The following is a 15,350-nucleotide window of genomic DNA, read 5'->3' as shown; positions in this document are numbered from 1 at the left end:
CCTGCCTTGAGTGCAGGGTATAGAGACTCAAACAGGGCACAGCCACTGCAGGCTTGGTGGAACCTGAGTTTCTTTCTCAAATTACATCAGATAGGCTCATAGCCTCAAACCCTCAGTTTCACAAATTTTCATCTTAAAACAATTGAAGATGCTCACTGTTAAACAATTCACATTTCTTAAAAATATATTTTTTTCACTGGGCCATCCTGACTTGCAGTATGTTTGATGATACACAGAGCAGAACAGCACACAGTCAGGCTCATTTTCGAAAAGAAGGATGCCCATCTTTCGACACAAATCAGACGATGGGCGTCCTTCTCACAGGGTCATTCAAATCGGTATAATCGAAAGACGATTTTAGATGTCCCCAACTGCTTTCCACCGCAGGGACAACCAAAGTTCAAGGGGGCGTATCGGAGGCGTAGCGAAGGCGGGACTTGGGCATGCCTAACACATGGATGTCCACGACCCATAATGGAAAAAAAAGGGCATCCCTGACAAGCACTTGGACAACTTTACCTGGTCCTGTTTTTCTTACGACCAAGGCACAAAAAGGTGGCCAAAATGACCAGATGACCACTGGAGATAATCAGGGATCACCTCCCCTTACTCCCCTAGTGGTCACTAACCCCCTCCCACCCTCAAAAAACATCTTTAAAAATATTTTTTGCCAGCCTCTATGCCAGCCTCAGATGTCATACTCAGGTCCATCACAGCAGTATGCAGGTCCCTGGAGCGGTTTTAGTGGGTGCAGTGCACTTCAGGCAGGCGGACCCAGGCCCATCCCCCTCCCTACCTGTTATGTTTGTGGAGGAAACAGCGAACCCTCCAAAACCCACCACAAACCCACTGTACTCACATCTAGGTGCTCCCCCTTCACCTGTAAGGTCTATGGTAGTGGTGTACAGTTGTGGGTTGTGAGTTTTAGGGGGGTTTGGGGGGCTCAGCACACAAGGTAAGGGAGCTATGTTCCTGGGAGCATTTTATGAAGTCCCTCTAGGGTGCCTGGTTGGTGTCCTGGCATGTCAGGGGGACCAGGGCAATAGAAATGCTGGCTCATCCCACGACCAAAGGGCTTGCATTTGGGCATCCTTGGTTTCCACTATCACAGAAAATCAGAAACGACCAAGTCTAGGGATGACCATCTCTAAGGACGACCTCAATTTTAAGATTTGAGCATCCCCGACCGTATTATCGAAACGAAAGATGGACGTCCATCTTGTTTCAATAATATGGGTTTCCCCGCCCCTCCATCAGGACATTTTGCGAGGACGTCCTCAACAAAACTTGGGCATCCCTTTCGATTATGCCCATCTGTCTTCAATAGCAATGAAGGCAAGAGGAGATTAAATCTGGGTCTGGGTCTCACATCTTTGCCCCCAGCTCCTCACCTGCCCGCCAGGTCCTCCAAAGGCTGCAGCGGGTCGCCACATGCTAAAATTTGACTGGCTGGCTGGCACGACCTTTCCTCTGCCGCGTCCTACCGCTCTGATGCAACTTCCTGTGGGCAGGATGCGACAAAAGAAAGGTCCCACCAGCCAGAGAGGCCGGTAAGGAGCTGGGGAGAGGGGAGAGATACCGGGCACAGGCACAAGTGGAAGAGATGCCCAGAAATAAGAAATAAGCAATGGATTTTGAATGACCCTGCCCCCAAACTTCCGCAGTACACCTGGAGATGTTTCGTGTGTCACAGCACAGTGGTTGAAAATCATTGGTTTAATGAGAGGAACATAGGCATCAGCCTCTTACAACTGGCCAATATGGAAGCCAATGTTCCTATGAGAAAGTTAGAGTAACTACGCTTCTGAAGTTAACTTTTTTAGTCCAAAGTGCAGTAAAATATTAAATTCATGTTAATCCTTTTGTATATTAATGAGCTGCATAGCATGCATTTACATGCAATGTTGCTCATTATTTTGTCATGCATTCCACCTGACTTTTCAGATGTTAAAACCCAATTTAACGGAGATTAACATTTGTTAATTGACAAGTAAAACATGTTAACAGAGCTTAGCAAATATTAGTGAACACAACATCTTGTCTAGAAGGAACTATTAATCATATTGTAATAATGCAAAAAACTGAGCTTGCAACTACAGCACTTGGGCTACAGAGAGGGGCATAATGGAAAGATCGTCCAAGTACGAATTAGGACGTTCTTACGAAAACGTCCAAAAATAGACCTGTATAATGGAAAAATAGTATGGGCGTTTTTCGATAATCGATTATTCCTGTAAGAAAACAATCAAATGACGAGCGCATAAGCGTGACTAAATTGGGCGCCCTAAGATGGTCGATTATTGCAGGTGCAAACGACCAAATCACGTGGTGTGTAAAATAATGTACATAGGTGTATCGCAAGTACAGTACATGTTGTTCAGGCCATCCAGGTACGGAAATATATGAGGAACGCATATATGTGTCAACTACAGACATATCATGCTGCTCCACCCATACTTTCATCATATGTGCCCATCTGAATGTCCAGATCTGCATGCACTGTACACCTACTGAACATGCAGTAAATGCATATTGTGTATATGTGAAAAGGGTCGGGTGGGGTGCGTCATACTCATCTATATAAGGCACGTTTCAGACTCCTGCAGGCATGTGCACGTCAAAGACGTCTATGCTTACGAGGGCGTCCACGTGCTGATAGGGGCCATATATGGAATGGTCATCCATATATGGAGCTGTGCATGAAACGACGTCCCTCACGCAAGGTCGTCTATATAAGGCACTTCTTTTCCAACACGTGGAAAAATGGCACAACGCAGGGAGCCAAATTTTGGAGAGGAGGAGAGCCTGCTGCTGGTGCGGCTGTGCGTAAGGCACCGGCACAGGCTGTTTATCCAGCACCACCACCTGCCCCCCAGGCTGCAGGCCATGCGAGCCTGGTCCCGCATCCGGGAAAGGTTAGAAAGGTAAGGTTATGGCCCAACCCCCCTCCCCTCCTGTACCTACACATATAACAGCTCCGTCATCAATGTTACCAGCAGTAACTGGAGTGTCCATGCAAGGATCATGAGTAATATAGGAACATGCACAATCACTAATAATTTGTATGTTATTGAAACGACCACCATTCCCACATCCCTACAAGAATGTATTTCGTTAGGTTAGGTATGTGACTATGCTATTAGTGTTATGTGACAATTTCGTTAGTTATGTGAAGGCCACATTTTCCAACCCCTCTTTGCAGCCAGTGGGTTACAACGCCTTCGAATAGTGGAAGCATGAGACCAATGAAACCTATACCATACTTTATAACATGGTCATGATAACACATATAAAGTAGTTTAACAAGCATACATTATAATGTATACAAACGGTACTGTCTGGCCTCATGCCCACCTCTCTGGCATCATCTGCATAGGAACCAACTCGGTGGCTGCTGTGGGTGCTTCACCACCCCACCCCCAATATCAAATATGTATGGAGGGAGGGGTCACCTCCACTGGGGGTTCCACCCCCCAAAATGGTAAAAAGGTGGCTCCTATGATTCACTACCAATGGAGGTGCCCCCCCCCCAACACTGTAGACCCTCTCTCTCTGGTATGTGAATAGCAAATGAATGTGTGCAGAGGACAAAAAGGACCAACACCCCTGACCCCTGCTCTACAAACTTATATCTTACAGACGCTTTGGAGTCCACCGGGACCTGGAGTCCCTGAGGAGGCGGTTCCGGCGGGTGAGGCGGGAGAGGCCCGACCTCATCCGGGCGGTGCGAAGGCACCTCAGGGCTCGCCGTAAGTATTCAAAAACAGGACACCTGTACAGATTACTACATACATTTCATGAATAAAGCAAATGTGTTGTACAATATCACTTCCCATGTGCCTAATAGCCACCTAGTAATACCATATCTGTCCCAGATCAAGGATGCAGGTTGCAGGGGTTCTCCCATGAGCGTGCCTGCAACGTCCGACCATCCCCCCGAGATGAATGAGATGATATGCCACACTTTACTATTCCCCTTATTGTGGTGGCTGATTACTGTGTCCTGGTACAGCTGCCTGAGGCCCTACTTTTACTGCATGTTATGGCCTAAATCACATAAAAGAATTGTGCTCAACACCCTTCCCATTGCCCCCCCCCCCCAATAACTCCTACAACAACTGCCCATCAACCCCTCGTTGCATCTCACAATGCAAACATGCTGGTCAGCAATGAATTTGGTATGGCAACATGTCCTGCGTGGTGTGTGTCAGAGGAGGGTCCAGGGTTCTGTTTCATGTCATCTGATGCAGCTCATTCACCATGGGCATAGGCTACACCTTACCACACCCTGCCCCATCCCCTGCCTCACGCCACCCAGCTACTGCACTATGCAAGCCATGGTGTATGCACTGATCTCAATCACACTCCTTTTACATACACAGGGCTCCACCAGCAGGAAGCTGAGCGCGAGGATGAGGAGGGCCACCACCTCCAGGAGGAGGAGGAGGAGCAGGAGGAGGAGGAGCAGGAGAAGGGGCACCTGGATGAGGAGGAGGAGGAGGAGCAGCAGCCAGGCCAGGAGGCGGCCCACCAGGAGGAGGAGGAGGACTCGGAGGAGGGAGTCCTCATCATAGATGAGGAGGATGAGGACAATCATGAGGACCCCTCCCCACCTGCAGCTCCGTATGAGGCCTCTCCCTCCCCTCAGGCAGCGCCATCGCCTGGCCCACCTCCATCCCCTGGGCCAGCTTCAGTGTCCCCTGGCCCACCTCCATCCCCTGGGCCAGCTTCAGTGTCCCCTGGCCCACCTCCATCCCCTGGGCCATCTTCCGTGTCCCCTGGCCCACCTCCAGCCTTTGGCCCTGCTACTGTGGTGCGCCTCCTGCAGCAGCTGGTAGATGGCCAGCAGCAGCTTATAGTTGGCCAGCACCAGCTGCTGCAGGAGGTGAGAGCCCTACGGCAGGGCAATGAGCAGCTCCAGGGCCCACTAAGGGTACTGCTGGGGCTGCTCATTGCCCTGCTACAGAGGGCCTTGCTAAGAGGGCGTGGTCGCCCTTAATTTAAATAGGGGGGGCCTGTTGGGGGTGTGGGGAGTGGGTGGGGGAGGGAATTGTTGGGGTTGTGTGTGTGGGGGGAGGGAAATGTTGGGGGTTCTGTGGGGGGTGGGGGAGGGAATTGTTGGGGTTGTGTGTGTGGGGGGAGGGAAATGTTGGGGGTTCTGTGGGGGGTGGGGGAGGGAATTGTTGGGATTGTGTGTGTGGGGGGAGGGAAATGTTGGGGGTTCTGTGGGGGGTGGGGGAGGGAATTGTTGGCATTGTGTGTGGGGGGGGAGGGAAATGTTGGGGGTTCTGTGGGGGGTGGGGGAGGGAATTGTTGGGGTGTGTGGGGAGTTGTGGGGGGGAGGAGGGCATTGTTGGGGCTTATTTTGTAGGGGTGGGGGTGGGGGGGAAATAAATGTTTCTGTTACAATATAACTATCAGGGTGTGTGTGTGTGTGTGTGTGTGTGTTTGTCTCCCTTGTGCATTACATATCACCAAATGGTGCTGTTGAGTTGAGAGGAAGGAGGCAGCAATATGCATAGCATTAAATGTGCTGTGTGAATGAGAAGGTGATGTATGTCTGAGAATGTTGGCCATACAGAACGCCACCTGTTCATTCCAACCTGCATGGCCATATGTGCAGGGGGGTTGGGCCGGGGAGGCTGGATGGATATTTGTGTCCATTAATAAAAATGGCCAGCCAGCATCTCTCTCTCCCTCCTCCCTCCCCTCCACCATACTGACCCACAATACAGAGTGCCATCAATAAGAGATTAATAGTGTACCACGTGTGATCTGCCAGGTACACACTTCCACATAACTCCAGGTACCACATACACAGTGTTTGCTGTCTGATGGACACATATCCTTACCCACAAGCCACATTGGTGGGGGGGGGGGGGGGGGGGGCCCAAGAAGGACCTACAAACAGCTGGCTCATATTTTCACATTGAATACATCAGCTATGGTATATAATGCTGAGGAGCAAAAGGGAAACAATGGGAAACCCAATAGATGGATGGTTACTTCATCACAGTTGCAATGTAATACTTGTGTTAGGGAAGGGCCCAAATAAAAATGGTGCTCATTATTTGCAGGTGTGATCACACTTTCTCCAGTAGTCGATCAAGGTGTGTTACATTCAAGTATTCTGGGTTTGTGTCAAACTTTGTTCCTGAAGTGACTTGCCTTAGGTGGGATTTGAACCAGCAACCTTATGATTATAAGGCTGGTGCTCTAACCACTAGGCCACAGCAGCCACCAGGCTTTAGCCACCACCAGTTACTTTGGGTTGGTACCTGTACACACACCCCTCTCCCTCACCACCATGTCATAGGCCTCAGTGGCACTACCTGTAGCCACCTCGATCATTTTGTCCAGGCTACCGATTAAAAACAATGTAATGTGCATGTTCCCTACCCTACTACCTATGGAGCAATTTAGGAAGGTGTTCCATAATGTGCTATACACATCCATTGCATTAATCATTCTCCCCTCCCCCGCCTATGGACCTTGAGAATGGGTGGCCACTTCATAAATGGGGACTGGGGTACACCACATAAACAAGGAAGATGGAAGCTACCGGGAACCAATACAGCACCTCCAACATCTGGCCCACACCACTGAGGACCGCCAACCCCACAGTACAGTGCACAGGAACCTGGTGAAAAGAGAGCTACCTAACATCTGACTCCAGACTACATACATACAATGAATGCACACTCCTTGACTATGAGCACAAAGAGAAGAGGTGGCAGACAAATGAGAGCTTACCATGAACGTCTGTTTCAAGACTGTGTAGTGCGCCTTTTATCTTCTGGAACATTAGCTGCACATCTCCCTGATTGAAATGACCCTTACCGAGGGGTGCTTGATTTGGGCCGACTGTACTAAATTCTTGGCCCCCACACACTGCCTGCTACAACCAGGCAGAGAGAATGGGAGAAAGGAAGGGAGCATCAGGGGATGTGGAAGACAGGAAACGGAAGGCGTGGTGGCTGAGGGCCAACAATAATCCCCCCCCCCCCCTAAATACACAGGTGTACCCAAGCATACATTGCTAAACACATACCTTCATATAAGTGAGGGTAAAACCCTGTAAATGATTATTACGAACAACGGGCAAGGTCTAAGTGCAGGAAATGGCAGGTAAAATGGCAATGAAGAAAGGGAAGGCAGGTGGAGACGCCCATACTTATCTACTCATAATCGAAACCATGTGTTCCTAATCGCTATCTGAGCTGGGCACGCTTAGGAATTATGTGTATAATTGAAAAAGAAACGCCCATATCAGAAACGCCTATTCCCCCGTCTCAATGGGCATTCTTGGCGCCTATATAAACGCCCACTCCGTATTTTCGAAAACCCCATTGGTACAATGCCACCACGCATGCCGCCGACCCGGAAGGGTAATTTTGTCGAAGCAGAGGTGGAGCTCCTGGTGCAAGAAATAGTACAGCGGCACCGGAGTCTGTTTGCTCCCACAGGGCAGAGGCTGGCAGCAACATTAAAGCAGCGCGAATGGGAGGCAGTACGGGACAGCCTGAATGCTGTCTTCCATGCTGGGAGAGACGTGGAGGACTGCAAGAGGAAGTGGCGGAAGCTGAGGAGGGATGTTCGGAGGAAGGCGGGGGCCAATCCCCCAGGCAATGACACTGCCAACCTTACACCCATGGAGCTGATGGTGTACTCCCTCCTACCCCAGGAGGGCATCCACGGGATTGGCTCCCTGGACACCTCGGGCCAGGCTGAGGACTCAGGTAGGTGTTTCATTATGCAGTTGGGGTATCTGTTGTGCTGCAGTACACTTGTGTTATAGAAGTTGGGGTCAGGGGGAGGGAGGTGAGGAGTGGGGGGCAGGAGGAGGGAGGTAGGTGGGGGGGGGAGTATCTCTGGCTGTCTTTATGTATATTAACAGGCCACCTTTATGATGCTGTTGTGACCTGGTAACCCCTACTCACTAGCTCTCTACCCTTACTCCCTATCCCTACCGTTGTCATTGGGTTTCCTCTTACTTGTCCTGTGTGCCCATATTTATTGAATTAATTGTAAGCTCTATTTGAGTAGTGGTAGTGGTCATGTGTGTTATAGGAGCAAGCAGACAGGGTGGGTGCTGTGTGTGTGTGTGAGCACCCCCAATATTGAGGAAAGATCATGTAGCTGTGCAGGGAGGAGTGTTGGTCACTGGGCTTAGCACCCCCAATACTACTTTCCAGTTGGCTCCTATGGGTGTGTGTAGGTTACTACTGTGGCAGAACTTTGGGGGCCGTCCTTCCCTACTACTCCCTCCTATTTTCCCATTACCAAACTGCCTAGTTCCTCCTGTGACCTCTGTGCTCTACTGAGTGTGGGCCACATGCATTCAACTGAAGGAGCCTGTAATGGGGGTCATAAAGCAGTTCTATGCAGTTTAGCAAGTCAGTAGTAACACAACACATGCTGCAATGTTGTTCAATTTAACAATTATACAACTAACAGCTTGAGCACAACGTTGTGAGTGGTGTCCTTCTCTTGGCTGCTCATCCACCACCTCTACCCAGCTGCCTGCGGGGCTCTCTCTTTCGTATCCATGTCAATTCCATTCCTCCTCACCATCTCTTTGCTGGGTCATCAGGTTGGGGGACATACCAATGTATATGAATGCTGAAAGACAAAAGTGGGTTATTTGCACCAACACTATTCCTCACTCTTGTGCTATACAGGTGATGACTCAGAGGAGGCTGGCCCTAGTGGCCTGCAAGGCCAACGCCCTACACCAGCAGTCCAGCCTCAACCTCCACAGCCTGCAGCACCAGCAGTCCAGCCTCCACCACCTGCACCAGCTGTGCATCCTCTGCGTCCACCACCACCTGCACCAGCTGTCCAGCCTCTACCACCACCAGCTGTCTAGCCTCTGCCACCACCACCACCACCACCACCTGCACCAGCTGTCCAGCCTCTGCCACCACCACCACCACCTGCACCAGCTGTCCAGCCTCTGCCACCACCACCACCACCACCTGCACCAGCAGAGGCCACACCTCCAGCACCGGAGGACTTCGTTGAGGAGGAGGAGGGCCCAGCTCCCCGCCAGAGGCCATCCGGCCAAAGGAGGCAACTCCTGCGGCTGGCCATGGAACTACTCCGCCACAACGTGCGCTTGGAGGAGTACCAGCAGCAGAAACTGGAGCTGCAGCGCCAAGCACTGGAGGTACAGCAGCGAGCACACCAGGAACTCCTCCAGGCGCAACGTGAAGGCCACCAGGAGGTGCTCCAGCAACTGAGACGGCTGGAGCAGAGCATCCAACACCTGCGCCCTCATGGCACCGCGCCTACTCCAGCCCCCGTGCTGCTGGAGCAGCCCCTGCCATCAACATCCTCCTCCACTGACCACCAGCAACCACCAGCTAAGAGGTGGGCATTGCGATCCTCAGCCTCCGCACCCACTCCTGCAGCACCCACCAAATCTGCTCCCATTCTGGGTCCTGTGGCCAGACCACTAGAACCAAGAAGGTGGCCCGATTTCCACGGTGCAGCCGAAGCCGCAGGCTGCCGTGGGGATAGGGAGGAGGACACTGGGAGCAGCAGCTCAGAAGAGGGTGAAGAGACTTCCCATGCAGCACCAGCTGCAAAGGAAGGGCGTGGGAGGGGTAGGAGGGGACGGGGGAAGGGAAGGGGAAAATGATGGGACATGCTGTAGGGTGAGGGTTGGTGGGAGGGGGGTGGGTGTGGGAGGGGGGTGGTGGTGGTGGTGGTGGGGTTGAACACACACATATGCACTGAATGTAAAAAATAAATGTTCACTTACTTTCACCTAAAACTTGTTTCAATGAGTCTTTGTCTTGCTCTTACGCCAAGCTGGTAGGCATTGAGCTCTGCTCTGTGGGCTGGGGGTGGAGGGGGCTCCTCTTCCAGCTCATCTGGGGCCTCTTCTGGTGGTGGCTGTGGCTCCTCTGGGAGAGGCTGTCCTCTGCGCTGGGCCAAATTGTGTAACATGCAGCACGCCACAAAGATCTTGGCCACCTTTTCTGGACTGTAGAGCAGCTCTCCTCCAGACCGGTCCAGACAGCGGAAGCGGTTTTTCAATAAACCAAAGGTGCGCTCAATGATCCCCCGGGTGCTGCGATGTTTCCTGTTGTAGGTTTCTTCTGGCCCTGGTTGTGGGTGGATCAGGGGGGTCATGAGCCATGTCCTCTGCGGGTAGCCTCGGTCACCTTTGCAGAAAAGCAGAATGAGATAGATGAGTGTGTATCGCTTGGAGCAGGTACAGGGGGGGCGGGGGGATTTGGATAGTGGGTTGTGGTGGAGAAAGCCAGGGCGGAGGGTTGCCCAGTGGAGGAGGTCTAGTATGGGTGGTACATGCATGTTGCACTTACCTAGTAGCCATCCACCAATGAACTCCCCTCGCTCGAACCTGCGGAAGATGCCCGAGTGCTGTAGGATGTAGGCATCGTGGCTGGAGCCGGGGTACCTGGCACACACGTCTAATATCTCCCCCTGGGCATCACATACAACTTGCATGTTCATAGAATGAAATGCCTTCCTATTTCTGTAGGTGGCTTCATGTGCCCGGGGGGGTCTGAGGGCTACGTGTGTGCAGTCTATCACACCGATGACCGAGGGGAATCTAGCAACAGCATAGAAGGCGGCCATATTGTTGTGCAGGGCCTGGGGGGTGGTGGGGAAAGTGATGTAGTGTGAGGTGTGAGTTATGAAGGCATCCAGGAACTGGGTGAGACAGTGTGAAATAGAAGCCTGGGTGAGGCCTGTGTTAGCAGCTAATACAGATTGAAAACTGCCAGTGGCCAGGACAGAGAGAGCGGAAGTGATTTTGAGGTGGGCAGGGATGGGGTTATTCCTACGTGTCTGGGGCTGAAGGAGGGGTGTCAGCTGCTCGCACAGCTGACGAATAGTGGCCCTATCAAACCTGAACCTTGTTAGACACTGCTGGTCAGTGAGTTGTAGGAAGGTGGTGCGGGGCCTAAACACTCGGGGCCGTGAATACCTCCTGCGGTGGGTGGCCTCTTCGTGTAGCATGCATGCCACAAGTGCATTAAGTGCATCCATATCCCCACCACCAGTGCAAGTATTAGGACTAGTAGTCAAACAAACAGCAACACACACAGATCTTTCACTTCCAGCCACCACGCCCTCTGGCCACTCACTCGCCAAACAGTACAGGAACACAGAGACAAACGGAGGTCAGGGAATAGAGTATACACGTGGGAAGAGTGAATGGGGAGGGATAGGGGGAGGGGAAGGGGGCGATGGAGCAAAGGAGTAGGAGTAAGGAACGGTCAAAGGGTAAGACACAAAAAGAGGCAGGGCACACAGACGACCATCACAGGTACTCAACACGCTCGGCTTTCTCTCTGCAACCACCACTTCAGCTCTTCCACCAACAATATCGCCACTCTCCAACTACACACAATCGCTAATGGGTCTAAAGACGCTTTCCCCCTTGCTCTGGTCGCTTTTATTTCGGGTCCATCATATTACGCCCATCTTCCCGCTCAACCAGAGCCATTTCGCTATTCGTTATACGTTGTACCCGTCCACGTCGTATCACCGCCCCTAACACGCCCCCGACACGCCTCTTATTTGGACGTTTTTACGTCCACGTACGAGCGACAAGGACGCACTGAAACATTGCTTTCGATTATATGGATTTACTCATTTTTGTGAGATTAACGTCCATCTCCCGATTTAGGTCGGAACTTGGGCGTTTGTCTCGTTCGATTATAAGCAGGATACTGATCTAGAGGATTTCAGAAGCTCTCTGAAATGCTATTATATTTCTTTAGGCTATCAAAGCTTCAAATGCACAGTCAAACATAATATATTTCATGAAATGTATATTTCTAGGGCTGAAACACCCTTGTAGTAATTATGGGATATTACAGACAGAAATACTTTCCATAACTGCAATTACTTTCCAAATAATTTGAAATGGATGTTCACATGAGATATTTAGTATATTATTAATCTTTCCCCCTGAAAATACCTCTGTGAAAAATGTTCCTACAATTTTACAGAAATATAAGTGAAAATAGGCCTATCCCTAGGTAGCCAACTCAAACTGTGCATTGGGTTTGGAAATTTTTACTGGTGTCCAGATGTTCTTGTAAGCAATAATACACAATATTTGAGTGATTGATACTGATATGGTTAAATAAATTTTTTTGAAACCAATAACACAATCAATTAGATCAAACAAATTTTTTGAGAATACAAGTAGCAAAACCTTCCCAAACCCTACCCTCCCACCCCAAAAATCCCCCCATCCACTCACCTACCTAGAACAGCCAGAACCAAAGCTCTAAACATATACACCAACTTGGAAAGATAGATTAAGCACTCTACTGCGTGCTCTTGGAGTTAGGGTCTGCCAGAAGCGCTCCCAGATTCTCTGGAATTGATGCCCCTGGGGCAATGTAATATCTTGTACTACTACTACTACTACTTATCATTTCTATAGCGCTACTAGACATACTGTACACTGGACATAAAGAGACAGTCCCTGCTTGACAGAGCTTACAATCTAATTAGGACAGACAAACAGGACAAATAAGAGATAAGGGAATTACTAAAGTGGGAATGATAATACATGGGTACTGAACAAGTGAGTAAGGGTTAGGAGTTAAAAGCAGCATCAAAAAGATGGGCTTTTAGCCTAGATTTGAAGACGGCCAGAGATGGAGTTTGATGTACCAGCTCAGGGAGTCTGTTCCAGGCATATGGTGCTGCAAGATAAAAGGAACGGAGTCTGGAGTTAGCGGTGGAGGTGAAGGGTGCAGATAAGAGAGATTCACCCAGTGAATGGAGTTCCCAGGGAGGAGTGTAGGGAGAGATAAGAGGAGCTGCAGAGTGAATGCACTTGTAAGTCAATAAGAGGAGTTTGAAGTGTATGCGGAAATGGATAGGGAGCCAGTGAAGTGACTTGAGGGCTAATATGAGCATAGCAAAACTGGCGGAATATAAGTCGTGCAGCAGAATTTTGAACAGATTGAAGGGAAAAGAGATGGATTAGTGTGGAAGACCTGTGAGAAGCAAGTTGCAATAGTCTAAGCAAGAGGTGATAAGAGTGTGGATAAGGGGCCTGGTAATGTGCTCAGAAAGGAAATAAATTTTGATGATATTATAGAGAAAGTCTCTGCATCTGTAAGAAAAGAATCATCTGCAGTTGAAACATAGACAAGGATGGAGGTCCCGAGGAAAGCCAGTGGAGAAGAATCACATGCTGAGCCATCAACACTGCACGGGCCAGAAATCCTAAACTGCCAACATGTTCAGGCTTCCCCAGATCAAATTTACCAAAAAAGTATCTCTGGGACACAACTCAGGGGGCACTTCCAAAGAAGATTCAGAAAGGCAATTAATGACTGCCAAAAAGACAGAACCACAGAGCAAAACCAAAACATATGACCCAGGACTGCACCAGATCTTCAACATTTTTGGCAGGAGTCTGTAGTAGCAAAATGAGCCTTGTAGGCACACCCCAGAGAAACACATGAACACAAAAGAAACTTGTACATTGGGAGTGACCTTGTAAATAGCAAACAAGCAGGAGTGCAGACAAGATTCCTCTAGGTCAGTCACCAAATTGGCATTCCACAGGTGTTGTTTCCAAAAGAAATTTATGATGAAAGTCCAAGGGAACTAGCTGCTGTGAACCCAGAGTATAAGCCTCAGATAAGTCTCTTGCACATCCTCACAGAGCTGCTCCCAAGGCAAACTATTCCTATAATGCTGTAACTGTAAATAGGCAAAGTAGTCACGTACTGGAATCTGATATTGGGCTTGCAGTTCCACAAACGGTCAAAGTTTGCCCTCTTCTGTGAGCACATGAAAGAGATAGTGTACTTCCTTAGCACTCCAATCCATGAAAGTTTGGGACTCAGATCATTTTAAAAAATCTGGATTCCGGAGTATCGCCAAAAATGGAGCAGCAGCAGCAGAAAAGTGAAGTTGGTGGCAAATCCATCTCCACACTGAATGCAATAGCCTATGAAAAATGCCTAAATGTTTAAGTTCTTTTCGTAGAGCACAGCCAGTAGTATGAAATAAGTAACTAAAATGTACATGCAGAACAAGGCCAGTCTCCATGGATGTGAGAGAGAAATAATCTGTGTTACAGTACCTATCATTGATGTGACACGTGACGCATGCCACAGGCCAAAGTCAAATAGCGCAAGTTTAAAAGGCCCAATCCATCTTGGAACTTTGGAGTGTGCAGTACAGTCATTGAGATACACAGTCATTTACCATTCCACAAGTAAAGTTGTAAAATACGATGCAGTTTCATCTTTGATATTTAAATATAATGGTAACATTTGAAAAGATATTAAAAAAAAACATGGAGCCAACATCATATTAAAGAGACTTACCTGACCCATTAATGAAATAGGATATGCCCTCCACAAGTCCAACTTCTTGTCCACATTCCTAAGATGTTGCGGGACGTTGCTGCTATATATATTATCCAAATTAGTAAGGATCTTCACTCCCAGGTATTTTAGGGTCCCCTTAGCCCAGGTGAGGGGGAAGGAGCCAGGCTAAGAATGTTGTAGGGACTCAAGACAATGCTAAAGCTTGGGATTTAGACAAATTGAGGGTAAAACCCGATAGAATGACATAAGTGTGAATGAAACGCAACAATTCATGGAGCAAATGAGGCGGATTAGTTAAGACCAACAAGAGATCATCAGCAAAAGCTAGTACTTTAATGACACTAGGGCCTACCTGCATGCCAGCAATCCTCAGAGACATCCGGATATGACAAAGCGAAAGGTTCCAGAGATAACAAAAAAGTAAGGGGGAAACCCTGTCACGTACCACAATTAATCGAAAAGGACGGTATATGAATCCCATTATTCAAAGGGGCTGCACTGGGTCTCGTGTACAGAGCCTGTATATTCCAATAGAACCATCCCTGAAGTCCCATATAAAAAAGCACTGAAAAGAGAAAAGGCCATTGCACTTTATCAAAAGCCTTTTCTGCATCGAGGCTCACTAGAAAGGCCACTTCATCACAGCTCCTACACAGAGATATAGCCAATAACAAGCACCTGATATTGAGTACTGATTGTCACCCCTTGATGAACTCCACCTGCTCTAAACCCACTAAATAAGGAAGATACCCCGCCAATCGATCAGCCAGTATACAGAAAAACATTTTCAAATCTACAATGAAATTGGCCAATAAGAACCAGGTAAGTTCCTCAGTTTACCAGACTTATGAAGGAGACTAATTAAGGTCACGTTTTTATGAACCAGGAAAGAGCCTTCCACAATAGCTGTGTGATAGTAGGTCAGTAATGCAGAGACATTCATTTATAACATTCACTAGTGTAGCCATTGAGGCCTGGTGTCTTACACAAGGAAGCTGATTT

The sequence above is a fragment of the Microcaecilia unicolor genome, chromosome 7 (assembly GCF_901765095.1).
Source record: "Microcaecilia unicolor chromosome 7, aMicUni1.1, whole genome shotgun sequence".
NCBI classification, from domain to species: Eukaryota; Metazoa; Chordata; class Amphibia; order Gymnophiona; family Siphonopidae; genus Microcaecilia; species Microcaecilia unicolor.
The sequence above is the reverse complement of the archived record's forward strand: the minus strand, read 5'-3'. Positions refer to the sequence as shown.